Source organism: Pan troglodytes, chromosome 4, assembly GCF_028858775.2.
Source record: "Pan troglodytes isolate AG18354 chromosome 4, NHGRI_mPanTro3-v2.0_pri, whole genome shotgun sequence".
Taxonomy (NCBI): domain Eukaryota; kingdom Metazoa; phylum Chordata; class Mammalia; order Primates; family Hominidae; genus Pan; species Pan troglodytes.
Window position 1 is genome coordinate 151556307 of NC_072402.2, and position 12806 is coordinate 151569112.

Here is a 12806-nt window from a genome sequence, read left to right on the forward strand (position 1 = left end):
TCATCCATGATATCCTTTGCAACGCAAAACTTTGTTTAAGAGTTCAAAGAATACTTGGTATTCACATTTTACAAACTAGAATGCCAGGATTCAGAGTAGTTGGCCACATTCATGTGCATAATAATCAATTTCTAATATAAAGGTGGTAGGTGGTAGACATTTGGAGTCTAAAGAGGTTGGATTCAAATCCACATACGGAATACCCTAGAAAAAGAGACCTGAGCTCTGAGGTCAGTTTCCACATCTGTAAAGTAGGGATAGCATCTCCTATTAATAGGGTTTTTATAAAGAAAGATATAATTCAGAAAGCAGCTAACACTTCCTAGAACCTAATAGGCCCTTAATACATAGTAACTATTATGAAAAGGATATAGTAAGTGTAGTAGATAAGAACATAGGCTTGGGAGTCAGAGAGACCTAGGTTTAAATCCTAGCTCTGTCATTTACAAGCTATTTGACCTTGGGTGATTTACATAACTTCTCTAAGCTTTAATTTCTTCACTTAAAATTGATATAAAACTTCCAAGCCCTGCTCTGATAAAGAAGTTTCAACAGGACTAACCCTCCTGCTAACTACAACTATAAAAGCTGAATAAAATCTGTAAAAACTGGCAGAAGCCAATGTATAGCAATCAATGCAGGCAAAATATGAAGAGCTGTGATTCTGGAGAGATTCTGGAAAGGGGCTGTCTTAGTCCATCTATGCTGCTATAACAAAATACCACAAATGGAATAATTTATAAATAATAGAAATTAATTTCTCATGATTCTGGAGGCTGAGAAATCTGAGATCAAGGAACCAATGGGACTGATGTCTGATGAGGGCTGCTGTCTGCCTTGTTTTGTTTTGTTTTGAGACAGAGTCTTACTCTGACCCCCAGGCTGGAGTCCAGTGGCCCAATCTCAGCTCACCGCAACCTCCGCCTCCCGGGTTAAAGCGATTCTCCTGCCTCAGCCTCCCAAGTAGCTGGAATTATAGGTGTGAGCCACCACACCTGGTTAATTTTGTATTTTTAGTAGAGACAGGGTTTCACCATGTTAGCCAGGCTGGTCTCAAGCTCCTGACCTCAAGTGATCCACCCGCCTAGACCTCCCAAATTGCTGGGATTACAGGTATGAGTCACTGCACCCAGCTAATTTTTGTATTTTCAGTAGAGACGGGCTTTCACCATGTTGATCAGGCTGGTCTCAAGCTCCTGACCTCTAGTGATCCACCCGCCTCAGCCTCCCAAAGTGCTGGGATTACAGGCGTGAGCCACCACACCCAGCCTTGCTGTCTGCTTTCAAGATGGTGTCTTGTTGCTGCATCCTCCAAAGGGGAGGAATGCTGTGTCCTCACAGGGAACAGAAGAGCACAACGGAGACAATACACTCTCCTCACATGGCAGAAGAGCAGAAGAGTAAAAAAGGCCTAAATTCGTTCCCTCCAGCCCCTTTATACAGCAATAATCTATTTATCAGGGCAGAGCCCTCATGGCCTAATCACCTTCTTCAGGCCTCGCCTCTTAATACTACCACAATGGGGATTGTTTCAACATGAAGTTTGGAGAGGACACACTCAAACCATAGCAGGGGCTATTCATTTTGGCTTTTTTCCCTGACAGCATTTTCCAATTTGTAGCGCAGGTGAATAGAGCCCGAGAAGAAAATGGCAACCTTACTGGGCTGAATAGGCAAAAGTCAGAATTCAGGACTGACAAAGCAGCTGGGATCTGAGGGTGAAATCCCAGAGAAAATAGAGTCTGGGCACTGGGAGCGTATTCCTCTTAAATTATGGATCACATCCTAAACCATATTATGCAGATTAGGACAAGTAGTAGAAAAAAAAAATCAACTGGAAGCCAAAAAATATGAGCAAATATTTCAGCCATCACATGGTACTGAAAAGATGAAGTTTGGAGTTCAAGCCCCATCAAGATGGACAGGTCTTTGTAAAAAATCCTAAGGTACTTTAAGGGCTGTTAGGGAATAATAACAACCATCCTCTAGGAGTAAGGGCAACTCAAAAAGGTCAATCATAGGAAAGACTATGACAAGATCAAGATGATTCACCCATACTCTATGTGCTTGCTAGGAGAAATTCAGACTCTTTGGAGAAAGGTAACTTTATCTAGCACTTCTACAACTTTAATCCATTGTGAAAAAAAAAATTAACAGGGATGATTTTAAAAGGACTGAATCTTTATTTGACAATTAAATATTTTAAAATTAATAGAAATTAAAAATAGGACCAAATGACTCAAAATCAAGAGAAAAGGATTAGTAGAAACAGACCCACAGATGATTAGGTAGTAAAGGTATCAGACAGAAACTTTAAAGGAACTATGATTAATATGTTCAAAATAGTAAATGAAAATACAGATATTTGGCAAAGACCTGGACTCTATTAAAAATGTCAAATAAAAATTTTAGAATTTAAATAGTATAAATGATACTAAGAATTTGAAATATGGATTTAATAGAAGTTACAAAAGGAAGAATAGAGGATTAGTGAGTCATTTTATGGGTTTAAAATATATAACAAGAATAGCACAAAAAGTGAGCAGGGTAAATTGAGTTAAACTGTTGTAAGTTTCTTGCATCACTTGGAAAGTGGTAAAAGTACCAATCTAAAAGAATCTGTAATATATCCAGGATATGTAATGTAATTTCTAGGGAGACACTAAAAACATAGTAAAACAATATGTAATTAAAAAGTGAATAGAATGGAATAGAATAGAATAGATATAATAAAAATAATTATTTGATCCAAAAATAAACATAAAAATAAATCAAATAGAAATTAAATAGCAAGATATAATTAAATACAACAATCTCAGTAACTAAATACAAATTGAACAAATACTTCAGTTATAAGACATTGATTGTCAGACTGGATGAAGAAGCAAAATATAATTATATACTGTTCACAAAACATACTCTCTGCATTTAAGGGCAGAAAAGGATTGTTGTAAAGTATGCAAAAAAAATATACCTTCAAAAGCAATAAAGCAAAAACTGACAAAACTAAAAGAAAAGAGAAAAATGCATCATCATAGCAGGAAATTTTAGCACACTTTTCTTGGTACCTGATAAAAAATTAGCTCACACAAAAAAAATCAATAAAGATAAAGAAGTAAATAATATGGCTGTCATAATTACCTTACATATCTGTTTGTTTCCTTTTGTGTGAAAAAAATTCACATAATTAATATATGTAGAACACTATTTCCACTAGTTCAATAACTGCAAAATACACATAATTTTCATTTATGATAATAGATCAAATAATCTATAGAAATGATGACTAAGACCCAGGATTGTCTGGGCAACCACATCCACTCACATGGTTTCAGCAGCTCTTCTGCTCAGATGTTCCTAGACCATCTGGTTTATGGTAACAGACTCTTAGCTGGCTTTTCTGCCACCTTTTCCCTTCAGTTCAGTCCATTTTTCCACATTGCTGATCTATGCTTTATAGTGAAGACCAGAATATTTGCTTAGCTCTAAAGCTTCTTCCCCACAGATTGCCTGTTAGTTGCGAGGGAAAAAAATCCAACTATACAGTAGAGAAGTCAGACAACACCTTGACCAGGTGATCAAAATTAAAATCACCAGATAGTGGCAAATGAATGTGTGTGCCTGGCAAATGAATATGATGCCCTGAGACGGACACAAAATCACTTATAGAGTATTCCATCTGGGAATGCATAGCCTGGTTCTATGAGGCTCTATGTGAAGAAATATCAGACAAACCCAAAATAATGAGCATTCTATTACAGAAGCAAAGGAATCCATTCTTCAAAGTCAGTATTGTAAAATAAAGAAAGGCTTAGGAACTGTTCCAGGTTAAAGACTAAGGATATATAACAATTAAATAAAATACGCGACCAAAGACTGGAATCTACACTGAAGGCCAAAACCATTATATGGGGCATTATTACTATATTGATTTACAGTTATTGTCAGTTGACAAAATTGGCATATAGACTATAGAAAGATAAACATTACATTGATGTTAAATGTCCTGAAGTTAATTACCGTTCTGTAATTATACAAGAGAATATCTGTATTCTTAGGAAATACACAATGAAGTATAGAAATAAAAGTGCATGGTGTATCTAACTTACTATCAAATAGTCCAGGGGAAAATATATAGCTATTTTTTACATATATATTTTTTTACATACATATTATTTACATGGAGAGAGAAAAACAGACAATACAGAGAGAGGTGACAGAGCATGCAGAGGGAGAGACAGGATGATAAAGTGAATAAGAATATCTAACAATCAATCAGATAAAGGGTATAGCAGAAAGACTGTATTATTTTTGTACCTTTTCTATAAGTTTAAAGTTATTTTTAAATAAAATGCTTTCTGAAAATGAGAGGAGAATAGCTTAGTAGTTTTCTACAATTTATGTGCATCTTTAAACTAAGGTAAACATGAGAATGGCCTGAAGACTTGGTAAAATGCAGATCCCTGGGCCTGCCTCCCACCACCAGCCCCAGAGGTTCTAAATCCATGGATCTTTTTAATAAGCTCTCTAGGGAGTTCTGAAGTTTGAGGCATATTCACCTAGTACATGCCCTGAGAGTGGAATGTTGATTTTAGGGAGTGCACAATTTTATATTAAATAAAGTTATTTTCTTTGCAATTCTTTCTTTAATCTTTCTAATGATATCAAGAAAACAGTCCATATTTGGAGATGGTTCATTTTTAACACCTCTTAATCCATTTCATCTTCCCCATAACAAAGAGAGATCAGGTTACCAGTTCAGAGCTTGTGCAACAATATTGAATTAAAATTTAATCAAATTATCACAAATATGTTATTTTTCTGTGTGGTAACTGATAATAGTTTACTATTAACCCTAGTGATACAAAGTTTCTTTTAAAAATTAGTTAATATAATGGACTTGACTAAAAAACTATTATAATAATGCAGGTGAAACAGATATGACAAAAATTCTAATTGTGATACAGCAAATGACTGAAGTTTAGAAAACACAACCCAAAAGGAAAGATTCTGGTTCAGATTGTCCTAAGTCTCCCTTCCAAGTTCACCTTTCACTACTCCATGGATCCTCATGCAGATTCCCAGCTCCCTGAGCAAGCCCTGCACTCTCACGGGTCTGGCCCGATTCTGCTCTTTCTACTTCCTGAGTCTTCCTTATCTCCTCCTCATCCTGCCATCAGCTGGTTCTATTCTGTGAAATGATTTTGTCAATGTAGAGAGGATATAAAGGTCTGGCTCTTTAAGAAAGCCAAGGGTGAGGTGGGGGGTTACAAAACATGTATTCCCTTGAAAAAAGAGCCCTGAGTCAATGAGATAAGAATAGCTAGAAGAGCAGTTCTACACCTAGGAATGTATTTTGAGGTAATAATCAGAAGAGCACACAGATGATTGCAGGCATTGACATTTCTTACCGCGTAATATATAATAGCAAAATACTAAAATTATCAATGTCCAACAACATAAGACTGGTTAAATAATATAATTCCTTATATAGAAGCACCATGGTTTATTTTACCAATAAAATCCATACATTTAAAGCATGTTTTATGATAAGGGGGAAAAGTCAAGGATGTAATAGACACTTTGATTTTCTCCCCACCATTCAATTCATTCTTTCTGTTTTACATGGCCACAAAATATTTGGAGAGATTGAACTCATCTCCAAAAGGGCTCTAATTTGTCAAGCTGGTGGTTCTCAAAGTGTGGTCTCTGGACCAGCAACATTAGCACCACCTGGAAGCTTGTTACAAATACAAATTCTTGGGCACCATCTTGATCTACTAAATCAAAAACACTGGAGGTGGAGCCCAGAAATCCATGTTTTAACAAGCCTTCAAAAGGATTCTGATGCATGGTCAAATTTAAGAACCATGGATCTAGGCCGTCTTGGTAAACCAGTCTCTTACAGCTTGATTTGGGAATGAGCACATTACTCAACAGAGGCCAAAGAGATGTGAAGGAAAATTTGGTGGGAGCTTCTGGGAGAGGTTTTTCCATGCTTAAGGGAGTCTATAGGAAGAAACAGCCCTTCTTCTCCTGGTCTCCTTTGTGTACAGATGTGATGCCTGGGATTGCTGAAGCCACGTTGCCTTATTAATTAAAGCAGAAACTGATGGAGCAGAAGATAACGGAGCTGAGAGACAAAAAAATGGAGGCAGAGCCACCGGCTTAAGGGAATCCTAAATGCTATGCTACTTCTGGATTTTCAGTAATGTAAGCTAATCTATTTCTTCATTTTAATCCCAGTTTGAGTTTATTGTTTCATTACTTATAGTTACAAATTCTCATCTGCTACATGGTGTAATACTAAGCTTGAAGCACATATATAGGGAAAAAATACCAGAAGAAAAGATATTTAACATATAAATCCTTGTTTTATCTAGGTCGAAGGGTTATAAAACAGGGTTATTTTCGGTATATTTTTCCAACTTTTTAATAATAATTACTTTTATAATCATAAAATATATTTAAAAACAATAGCTGGAGGAGGTTATTTTAAACATGTTCCTTTTAAAAGAGAGTCAAGAATCACTAAAACAACAGAAGAGATCATGAACACAAGTAGTATGGGACCCTGGGCAGATGGCAAACCAAAGGAACCAAGAATACAGAGTACTCAGAATTAGTAGCAGTGAGGTGTTAAAGAGATAATTAACACTTATATTCCAAATAGCAGCTGAATATAAATGAGAACAGATGGGGCTCAATAGCTATGAAAAGACCTAGGGCAGCACAAAGATAAACAAGCAAATATTTAGAGAAAAGAGATTTATAATTAGGAGCACTGTGCTCAATTTGTGCCAGAGGTTTCATTTCCTTTAACCCTTGCTCCAACTCAGTTATTCCAGGATTTATGACAATTAGCTACCTATATTCCTAGTATCTATAGCTTATTATACCTAACAAGTATTGCATGCTTACTATATACCAAACACTGAATATATATTATCTCACTTAATTTTCTTTGAGGTAGGTACTATTCAGATTAGGTTGCTAAAGCTTAGAGTGGCTAGCACCTTATCCAAATTTACATATGTGGAAAATGATGAAGCTGAAATTTAAACTGTTCTGACTCCAGAACCTGCCTGCCTTCCTCTATGCTACCATGGCAACCAACAAATGTTTGTGGAATAATAAATGTCATTGTACACATTACCTTGCTTTATGTGCTACTGTCAAAATAAACACTTCAAAGCCTTCTCACTCATTGTTACCTGCGAAGCCTAAACACTCCTGGTCAGAGACAAATGCAATTATTGAATGGGTACCCCTGACGAAAGGCAGTTTAGAGCCTCCCAAAGGACAGAAGAGAGAAAACCTGAAGCTTGGAGCTCTGGACAGACAGTAAGTTAGATAAATACATTTTCAGGGTTCAGAGTTAGTGAGCTCCAATGAGGGATCACCTATCATTTCATGGACATGATGATAATTCCCTAGAAGGGATTGAAAGAATCTCAGCCTGCAACTCAAGCCCTGTTTATTGATGGGTACAACTTAAGGAGTAAATTGAACCAGATTAAGAGAAGCTGAAAAAAAGAGTATCTGTCTAAACAGGAAAGCAACTGAAAAAAGAGTGAGGATCAATGGGGTAGACAGATGCATCATGAACCTATTCTCTCCCTGGATGCAGTTGTCCTACTAGCGGCTCCTTTCCAAGAGGACAGATTCTGAATGAAGCAACAACCACCAAGAGAAAAACAGAGTGAAACATTATGGTAACCACACGAAGCTCAGAAGGAACTAGTGCATCCTGGGCCCCCACTTCCTTATTTCTACTGAGACTTGGCTATCTTCTTCAAGTGTACCCCCAGCCTGGGGTACAGCACCAGGAAAGAAAGCCTAGCCAGAGAAGCTGTCACAGTCTCATTGTTACTACTCCGAAAAACAATATGGTGGGAGCCAGCTGGCTTTTAAGCAATTAAGCTCACTTAGGAAAACAAAAGTTATATCTTACTTTACTTTCTATTATGACGGTTCTAGCTGGGGTTTTCTGGCTTTCTGTTTGGTACTGGGTTTGGCCATTTAGGAGGTTGATGATCAAGAGGATTCTAGAATTATGGTGGGGGAAATGAAAAATCTAATCTACCATACTGGATTATAAATTCAAATGTACAGAGACTATATGTGTTTTATTCACCAGTGTATACTCACCAGAGTAGGGAATGAATGGATGCATGCATACTAACTTTCTAAAAATACCTTAGAATCTCAGGTTGGAAAGTGACCTAAAAATATCTACCTCAGCCTCCATAAAATTAAGGACCCCTTTTACAACATTCTTGGCAAGAGTGCATCCCATGTCAACCAGTTCACTAATCCTTTACCTCACTCTAGGAAACCTATTTCATATTCAGATGGCTATGTTTTTTTATTCACCCTTACCCTGAACAAGAATCTTTCTTCCTTCCTGAAAATTGGAGCCACTGGTCCTCATTCTACTCTCTGGGAAGCCAAAAGTAAGTCAAGGCCAAAATATCAGACCATTTTAACAAGTCATCCCTTTGCATATCAACTGTCTTGACTCTACTCCAGGTTTAATATACCCTGTTCCTTTAACAATGTTTGATATTATTCCAAGTTCCCTGGCCATACCATTTCCAATATTCCTTAGATCCAACATGTGACCTAAAGAATATTAGCCTCCAAGTGTTACCCAATCAGTTTAGAATGGAGTAGGACTATCTGATCCCTGGTCTGAATAGTCTTGATATAATTCCAGCCCAAAATGAGATAAGCATTTACTCAGCAGAAAAGACTGCTTAAAAATTACCTATGAATAAGCCCCCTAATGCTGAAACATTTATTCACTCATTCAGCAAGCATTTACTGAGGACCTAATATGTGCCATGTGCTGTACCAGATGGTGAGTATACAGAGATCATTCCCACCACTGTAAAACTTGAGTATCATGTACAATGGAAGCTACTGAAGGCTTTCAAAAAAAAAAGGAAAAATAAATAAAAATTATTTTAACATTACTCAATTCCTTTCCTATCAAATGACCAATATGCCTAGGATCTTCTTGGTGCCCATCTTATTTTCATGACCTTTTAACACTCTGGCCCAAGAACCCTCATTTAGTGTGGGGTAGCGAGTGGAAAGGGCGTTTGCCTGGATATCAGAACTTGATTATTGTCTTGGCTTTGCCAATAATTTGCTTTGCAACTTTAGTTTTGTCTATTCCCTATTGACTCATCTGCCCATTAAAAAGGTATTACTAGATCACTAAGACTTCTTCTGAAATATTTTGTTTATCCATACAGTAACTATGTCCTTAAGCACCTTCAGGTGAAAAATGAAATCGCTTTCAGAAATAGGGTGCCCCCACTGTCATTGGTTTTCAAATGCAGCTAACTCCTCCCCACTGTTCCCAGACACAGATATTCCTCTGAGCCTCAAGGACACAGAACATGTTTTTTTACACCCACAATATACAATTTATTACTAAGTCCTGATGTTTCTGCCTCCAAACACATAACTGAAATTCATCCTTGGCTGGGCACGGTGGTTCATGCCTGTAATCCCAGCACTTTGGGATGCCAAGGCGGGTGGATAACAAGGTCAGGAGTTCCAGACCAGCCTGACCAACATGGTGAAACCCTGTCTCTACTGAAAATACAAAAATTAGCTGGCATGGTGGCACGCATCTATAATCCCAGCTACTCAGGAGGCTGAGGTAGGAGAATTGCTTGAACCCAGGAGGCGGAAGTTGCAGTGAGCCAAGATAGAGCCACTGCACTCCAGAGTGGGTGACAGAGCAAGACTCAACCTCAAAAAAAAAAAGAAACTCATTATCTTGGCTCTTTAACCCAAGTACTGTGCTACCTCCTCAATGGTCTTCTCACTATCCCCTTTCCAGCCTGCAATGTACTCTCTACATATAGCCAGACTGCTCCTTTTAAAGCTTAAATCATGCCCCTCAACCACCTGAGAATCCTCTAGTGACTTCCTACAGCAGCCAAAATAGAATCCAAACTCCCTTCATTAGCTTACAAGTCCCTTCCAAACTAGCCCTGCCTCCTTCTCTGTTAGCATCTTGTACCTTTCCCTCCCTTGTTCCCTATGCGCCACCCTCCCTGGGCTCTTCCCGTCCATCCCACACACCTAGTTCTCTTATTCTAATCTCTTTGTACATCCTGTTTCCTTTACTGAGAATGCTCTTTCCCCAATCCTTGGCATGGCATCCTGCCTTCTCTTTTAGGTGTATGCTGCTAAACAATCACCTCAGAAGCTTCTCCTGACCACTGCATCTAAAGAAAAATCAACCAATCCCCATCTCTCTCTCTTCCTCCCTACCTCACATACATGCATGTATGCACATGCCATATACACATGCACGCACACAAACACATGATCATGATCATTTCTCTGTGTTTATTTCTATCAAATCACTAGCCAACCTGTAATTATCTTGTTGGTTTATTTGTTTGGCATCTCTCTGCTCCACTAGAAAAAGTTCCATGAGAGCAAGAACCTGGTCTGTCACTCTATTCCCAGTGTTTTGAAGAATATCTGGCCAATAGCAGATACTTAAACGTTTTTTGAATGAGTAATACATGAACCAATGAATGAGTGAAGGGATGAATGCGACTCTTATTTCATGCCTTTTAATACTTGGATGGGGGACAAGGAAGGGAAGGGTGGAAATGGAAAAGATAAAGGATATTGAAGAGTGATGACCGTGATGGTGAGACTTTAGGAAAACATGTCAGGGAGCAGTAATCAGCCCTCAAAGTTGTACTCAACATAAGAAAGGAAGTTGTAAATTTCTAACAACCAGGGATGTCCAACCAAGATATGGGCTGCCTTGTAAGTGAGTCAGTCCCGTAGGATGTGCAGAATAAGCTGTATGGCCACCACCAGGGCTATTGCAGAAGGGATTTATGCGTATTGAGATTGGACTAGGTGTCTTTAAACAATGAGCTCATGGCTAGAGCAGTCCCAGGCCAGCGAGCATGGGAACACTAAACCCCTGCTGAGGAGTTTCCTCCTCCGGTAAACACACAATGCATGTTCAATTAGTTTCTCTGCTCCAGAAGAACTGTCTCTTCGTGCCCTCAGCAATGAGATTCTGCTAATTGAAAACACTTCATTCTATCTGCTTCAGAGGATTGGACTAAACTAGGCTACTGAAATGTAGCACATCCCTAACTGGGGCAGGGGAGCCACAGTAGAGCAGAAGCCCAGACAGTCTAGGGAGAGGTTGACGAGAAATGCATTTCATTTCAGGCACTATTTCAGAAAACTAAAATTTCCAGTCTTTAGAGAATGCATTTCAGATAAAGAGTCCTCCCAGTTAGGGGAAACATTTTTCCCCTTCGCCTTGGAATGATTCATTTAAACAATGATAAAAATAGGGCCTCTCCAGGCCCTGAACCTGCTTGCAGGGAGACCAGATTTTAACCCAACAATTTTGCTTCTGAAAGAGTCATTCATTGGTATGTGAACTATGGATGATAAGGTTAAGACCTAGGCCAGGGAAAAGGAGCACACATCAGAATTCAAGGCAGCAGTAGTAACAGCAAAAAGCCATGATGACAAAACACCCTATACCAGTCTCTGTGATAACTTCTCTGCCACATTGTCTTCTTTCACACAACATTCCAAGAACAAGTGCCACTGTGATCCCATTTTACAGACTAGAAAATTGAGCCCCTAGCGTTAAGAGACTTGGCCAGGGTCACAAAGCTAGAAAGCCATGGAGGAGGATCAGCCTCTGGTCTGCCTCCAGAGCTAGGGCTCAAAATGAAATTGTTCACAGATCACACAAAAACTTGTTAAAATGCAGATTCAAATGCTACGGGTCTGGGGCAGGGCCTGAGATTCTGCAATTCTAACATGTTCTAAGGTAATGCTGATATGCTGGTCCATGAACCACACTTTGAGGAACAAGATTGTAGGGACAAAAGCAAGGATGGCACCTAAATATACCCAGAAATTTTCTTAATTTACCACTAAGGCACATAAATCTTAAATAAAGAAAATAAAATGTGGTTTGTTTTTTGGTTCAATTCTCTGCCTTGGAGACGTTAGATCTTAAAGGCTGTAACCTACTGATCACCTTAGCCCAGAAAAGATTTGTCACATTGTTCTCCAACCCAGCCCCTTTTTCCTCTTAAAAAAGAACCAGCAGTTGGCAATACATAAGGAGACAAACACAATTAAACCCCAAAGAAAAAAACCCCACAGCCCTTCCATTTCAATTAGAATCAGCGGCTGTTGGAAATGGGCAAATTTAGAGCTGTAATACCAACGGAAACAGTGAATTCTCAATTGTGATCAAAGGCTTCATTTAGCAGGCTGAAAAGCAAGCATGAGCTTAACTGAACAAGAGAGAGATCGCCTCCAAAGCAGCCAGGAATAATCAAATAGCATTGAAAAATATAATGCATCAGATGGAGAGGAATTAGCCCTAGGTTCCAAATGCCCTCATCTGACCTATAGATCCCAGCTTCAAGGGAGAGAGACCTCAGCGGTTACCTGGTCCAACTCCCCATCTTATTCACTTTAGGCCAGGAATTTCAAAATCTTTGGCTGTAGCGCACAGTTCGAAATACAATTTACACCCAACCCAGTGTACAGGCACCATCTATAGATGAATATCTTTAAGTAAAAGCTTTACAATATGATATGTATTTTTTCGATATGTGAAGTACCTGCTCTTTTCTCATGTTTTTCAATGCTCAAGAGCTACGAAATTGATTTCAAGACCCACTAATGGGCCATGACCCACAGTTTGAAAAACACTGGGTTAGATCATCCCACTTAAGTGCACAACCAGCCCCTTCATCTTACAGGTAAGAGAG

At 38.6% G+C, this 12806-nt stretch overlaps 1 long non-coding RNA gene across 1 annotated transcript; it reads left to right on the forward strand.

Annotated features, from left to right (window-relative positions):
• Positions 1-7206: 7206 nt before the first annotated feature.
• Positions 7207-8118, forward strand: LOC107974741 (uncharacterized). Its single transcript, XR_001717717.1, has 2 exons — positions 7207-7344; positions 7631-8118. It is a non-coding gene; the product is annotated as an uncharacterized LOC107974741 (long non-coding RNA).
• Positions 8119-12806: the final 4688 nt, after the last annotated feature.